The 6,000-nt window shown below is 40.0% G+C and overlaps 1 long non-coding RNA gene across 1 annotated transcript; it reads left to right on the plus strand.

The window, feature by feature from the left end:
* Positions 1–1,537: 1,537 nt before the first annotated feature.
* LOC112077322 (uncharacterized) lies at positions 1,538–5,630 on the plus strand. Its single transcript, XR_011478108.1, has 5 exons — positions 1,538–1,961; positions 3,937–4,705; positions 4,868–4,987; positions 5,190–5,405; positions 5,535–5,630. It is a non-coding gene; the product is annotated as an uncharacterized lncRNA (long non-coding RNA).
* The last annotated feature ends 370 nt before the right edge of the window (positions 5,631–6,000 follow it).

The raw sequence follows: 6,000 nt of genomic DNA on the forward strand, positions 1-6,000 counted from the left end.
AACTTTGTGTGGTGATATGTTGCAGGTCCTTGAGGGGGTCAGGGTTGGAGGGATAGAAGGATGGAGGGATGGAGGGATGGAAGGATGGAGGGACGGAGGGATGGTAGGACGGAGGGATGGAAGGATGGAAGGAGGGAGAGACGGAGGGATGGATGGACACACCATCAGAGGAGGAGGAGGAACCCGGAACATGGATTTTGTATGCTCAACACACACAAGCAAACACACACATGCACAAACACACACGCAATAACAGCTTGTACATTAAGGCGTTCTTACTTATTTTATTTACTTATTTTATTGTATTTAAGCATGGTTTAATTGTGTTTCACTGTAAAAGCTTTTTTTTTTTTACTATGTGGTGCAATGATGATGCATCTTATCTGCAGCTACTGCATTTGTATCTGCTTTGTATTGTGTATTGAGTTTTATTGTTGATTCATTCAGATGATAGAATAACATATTTGTATATGAATTTCCCAAAAAGTAGTATTCATGTTTTCGTCTAATGGCCTGTACTTTTACAGTATCTTTGCATTGTGCTTTTTTAATAAACAATTTTTTATCCCCCAGATGGTATGAGTGCTTTCTTACAGTAAATAGATATTGTCATCATCATCATCATCAACTTTTCCAAACAACCTAATTTGGTCAAAACTCCTTTAAGCCTAGTAATGATCTCACTCTCCACAATGTGTGAGTTAAAGGGCAATCTGCTATTTCTACATACATTTTGGACTTAATTATATATACCCATTGATCTTGAGAAATATAACTAAATGCCCTGTGAGCAAAGTTCAAAAGCCGTACCCCATCAGCTGAAGACCCGTTGAGTTTTTCAGAATGACTTTTGGGGAGAGTGTGCCTGAAAAGAACAGTTCTTCTCAATTTATGATGTCATATACTCTGCAGGAGTTCTGAGAGCTAGTAACACGTACGAATGACTACCAGTTCTCCATATTACCTGTCATCCTACAGACAGGGTCTAACGATTAATGACATTAGTGGTGTATGACTCTGACTGATATTTTCAGTGTCCCTGCATGGTCTGGAAGGTCACTGTTCCAGTTAGGGGGTTTCTGTGTCTATGTGTTTAATGTCTAAGTGGTCAGACAAGACAGCCGGCAGCCAGGTCATTGTCACTGCTCCTGAGAAACAGTCACAGGAAGTGACATAACCACAAGCTGTTATATGAAACGTAGAAGGGGGCCTCTATCAGTAACCTGGACCCATTACCTTCCGAAAAGTTGGCAGGTGTTTCATGTCCCTCAGTCACACTGACTATGAGCATGCAGAAGAAGTCATGCAAACACTTCTGCAGGCATATGAAGCAGATGAAACTGCACAGACAGTGTTATGACATTTTTGCTCTTCTCTCTCTCTCTACCCCCCCCACCCCCCTCTCTCCCCTCTCTCTCTCGTCTTTTTTTCCTTTCTATGGTCTCTGTCTCAATCTCGCTCTCTGTCTTTCTCTTTCTTCCCCCGAGCCGTCTATCTCCCTCCTTTCTCTTTCTCTGCAACATTGAGTGKTCTGCTCATAAAGTAACAAAGCTACCGGTGTCTGTGAAACACCATGACCATGAACCACACAACCAGCAGCAGCTAGGAAACACATGCTCCAAAACCACCACCATCAGACTGATCAACACAGTGACAGACCCCAAACACACCCACGCCTCTAATTCTAACTCTCAAGCTGAGTGAAGGGGTAGAATGTGACTTCTTTTTCAGCTAACATACAGGAATTATTTTATAGAACAGCAGCCTTCATCAAAAGGAAGTCTCTGCTCTTTCTTCTCTGTGTGTTTTGGATAGTCAACTGCTAGCCATCAGTGACTGTGAAAGACAAGGACATACAGCCAGAGGAAACAGCCAACGCCTTAAAGAGATGTCTGGTGGTCACATCTCCTGCCTCTCCAAACAGGGAATACTACTTCTCCTACTCTCCAACCTCCACTATGGTAAGTTCTGTAACTATTCTTATTTATTTCAACATTTTAAACACAGTACAACCATCAACGAGGATGACACAAACAAGTTTAAAAACGTATCCCCATTGTTGTCCTCTTGAATATACAATAAAACAAAAATACAGTGTACACAAGATAACATGAAAACAAAATACATCTCAAATACATCTCATGAATAGAGAGGAACCCGTAAAAGGAATAAAATAGAAGCATTTTGCACATAAACCATGTCTTAAGGTATATCTTAAAACTCCCTAGCGTATTAAAAGATTTTATATGGTTTGGTACACCATTCCATTCCTCTGCACCAGTGTTAAGGAAAGAGCTTTATCCAGCCATGCTCCTATAGAGCTGTGGTCTCATATTGGCAACACTGGCTCTGGTGTGATGCTATGAGAGTCTCTAAGAAATAAAAATAACTCGACAGGTAATTGGGGGCAAGGTCATGTATCACTTTAAAAACCATCAACAGTTTAATCTGTACCACCACCAGATCAACTGGAAACTGGCACTTTAGTTTGTTTTGGGCCGTTGGAAGTTTGTCCTTCAGATTTTTTGTTATGCCACTGAACCATGAGATACAATCATAGTCATAGTGGCCCTGTATCAGAGATGTTGCCAGGGTCCTCATWGTCTCTCTATCCAGGAACTTGGCTACCCTTGCCAAGAACTTTGTCCTGGAGTGAACATGCCCAATGGCCTTCAGAGCCACAAGTTCACATGTCATGTGTTGGTCCAGTTCACATCCCAATGAATGTAACAGAGCATTTTTCCTTCACCGCTACACCATTAAACTTGACCGAGAAGTTGGAAGAGTTGTTCACTTTGTGTTTGGAACCAAACAGGATACATTCTGTTTGCCTAAATGGATAACCACTTACTGACTTTAGTCAGTTGGCTGCTTAGGGTCTTTTCAACTGTCTCCTTATTCTAATGTGAAACCAAGAGTGTAGAATCATCCCCAAACAGGATCTATTGCATGTGCTTGCTTGCATAATAAAGTAAGGAAAACCATCAGCTTTCTCTAACTTCATTGTTGGTTTTTACATGTTGTGTGTTGACTGTACATATCTGGTCGTCAGTGATTGGTTGGATATCTCGAAACATTTGCTTTATTACTGTTTGATAACACCTACATAATACCTATATTCAGGAACATAACATGATGTACTGACTCTGCAGTTTTGAATGAGTGCCGATGKTGCTGTTGGGACAGCAGCTGTTGCAGTGCTTCTAGAACGTAACAGATCTTAAGACCCTGTGCCTAATGGCTGTCATTCATWACATTTAAGGCGATATGGGACTGTATCAAATTATTGTTTCTATTACATAATATGATACATTGCAGGACTAGGATAACTGCAGTTCTGTCTTAAATACTTAAATGAACTGTAACTGTGTTTTTTAATTAATTCATGACTGACATTAGTTTTATAATGGTTTATAAAACATTTCTTCAGACTGATATGTAATTATAATGTTGCCCATGCAGTATATGATGTATTTCTGATGAATAATTACACAGTAAACACAGTGGTATTTGTACTTGTGAGCTGAGGAGGGGTTATCAGATCCACCCCCACTTCTCTTTCCTGTCATCTCATCCTGTTCTACTGAATGTGGGGGAGGAGTGGACTTCAATGAAGTAAAAAAGGACCCAAACACTCAGATATGTAAAGATATAATGTGAAAATATGTGAAGTGCCACATACAGCATAAATGAAACCTGGAAATGTGCAATATAAAACCAAATACATTATTGATTAGGTAAGACTCTGCATTGCAGTTTATTATTGTGTAATTATTCATGTAGGCACACTGTAACAAGTATTACAGTGTAACAATAAGTAATTACAACACTTGCTACATCGTACCACATGAATAATTACACAGCAATAAGATCATTGTAATATAGTGTGCAACCATTGATTGATGTCAGAATAACATGTGCATTTGTGTGTTTCAGGTGTGGGTGTTCCTCTGATCATCAACAAGAGAGTGGGGGACTCCGTGGAGCTGCTGGCAGGCTTAGAGAATGGACATTTGAAATCCTTGGTGTGGAAGTATATGGGAAAGGATATTGCAGAATTCAACTCAGAAGTTATATATTCACCTGGATCCCAGTTTGAGGGGAGACTAAAGATGAACACCAAAATCTTCAGTTTAACAGTCAGAGAACTGACACTGCAAGACTCAGGGGATTTTCTACTTACAGGYGAAGGGGACAAAGGTCAGATTGACAGTAARACCATCACTCTGAAGGTCCACGGTAGGCTGTTATCACCATTTTTGCATCCTGTTTTGWTATCATTCTTATTAATATCCAWAAYCATGGCTAAAGATCTTTAAACTATAACATAGATTTTGTGCTTTTATACTGACCTTACTCACCATGCTTTGTTAAATATCCATAACATTTTCAAGTCTTTCTCCTGGTGGTCTCGATCTCTCTCCTGGTTGGTCAGAGYCTATATCCAAGGTGGCGATCCAGACAGACATCAAGCTATTGGCCAACCACTCCTGTACGATACGGCTGGTGTGCAACGTGTCCTGCTACCCCAACATTACCTACACCTGGGAGAGAGACAATGAGATCTACGGGGACGCCCAGCAGATTGACTTCTCTCTCTCACCAGCAGAGAGAAACATCAGTGTAAAGTGCAACGCCTCCAACCTGGTCAGTTGGAAAACTGCCTCTGCAACAGTAAAGTGTAGTAATGACACAACCACCCCAGGTACCTAGATATCATAAAAAATCCCTTCTATACACTTTTCTGTGTGCTTATACGCTTATGTTGTCAAATATAATATGTAATGCATGTGATTACATTGGATGTATATGATATAGAGCCATTTAGTCTTTATCATATTGTATAGTCTAATCATGTGTGTTGTAGAATATGTAACAGGACTGCTGTGGTATACCATCTACATCGGAGTATCAGGGGGAGGCGCTGTGTTGCTGATCCTCACTGTAGCTGTGGCAGTGTGCTACTGCAGGGGCCAAAGTAACACAGGTATGTACAGCTTAGGGGCCTCTACTGTACTTAAGGTGACATTTCTGTTGGTTCTAGAAGTATTCTTCAGCTGATATGATTTTGGGGGGGATTTTCTGGAAATTAGAAAAAGAGTGAGACCCCTCATTACTACCTGGGTATTTGTTGATATCCTGTATAAAATGTTTCTGATTGGTTGATATTTTGGTCTTATAAAACCCAGCAGATCTAACTGACGCAATATATGCTGATGTTATGGACAACACAAGAAGTAGAGATGTAAGTACGCATTGTCATTATTATGTATCTGAATGTGTGAAGCTGTATGTATTGTATTGTAATGGGCTGTATTTTGATTCCAGACMAGATCAAACAGTCAGGTAAACACAATATCCATCTATGAAACTGTCAATGATCTGGTTATCCCAGATTGAACAAGGTAAGACATAAATGGTCATAATGGTAAAATGTCTGTGATTGAATGGAATAGTATGTAGTCTACTTTGAGAATAGTCTATACCTTTCTTGATGCTGAAACAGTTTCTTCTTGGTTGTCTGTCACATGTAGCCACAGACTCTGTATGACAAGACCACATTTGGAGGCCCAGAAGACACCCTGGAGGATGTGGTCATAAGCTGGGCCTTTCATAGATATAAAGCCCTCCGCATCTTGCATCATAACACGTGTATATTCTTGTAGATTTGCTGAGATGTGCTGTTTAATTTCATCAGACAACCTACACTATTTTCTTTCTTTTATTTCCTTCTCCCTTTGTTGATTCTCAATATAACTGTATATCATAAGTCCTTATGCATTTCTTTGAGCGCCTAGTTACATTAGAAGATTCTGAAATGTGTAATAGGCAGTAAGCGTGATGATCAGACAAGCTCATATGTCGAATTTCTATTTTCAGATAAAGAAACATTTTGTAGATTCTAGTTGACTTGATTAGTTGAGGTTGATGGTACTCTTTTGCGTTAGGATTATGTGCTGCCAGGCATCAATGAGGTTGTAATCAGAGAGTATACGCTTG

This window comes from Salvelinus sp. IW2-2015, unplaced genomic scaffold (assembly GCF_002910315.2).
Source record: "Salvelinus sp. IW2-2015 unplaced genomic scaffold, ASM291031v2 Un_scaffold4457, whole genome shotgun sequence".
Lineage (NCBI taxonomy): Eukaryota > Metazoa > Chordata > Actinopteri > Salmoniformes > Salmonidae > Salvelinus > Salvelinus sp. IW2-2015.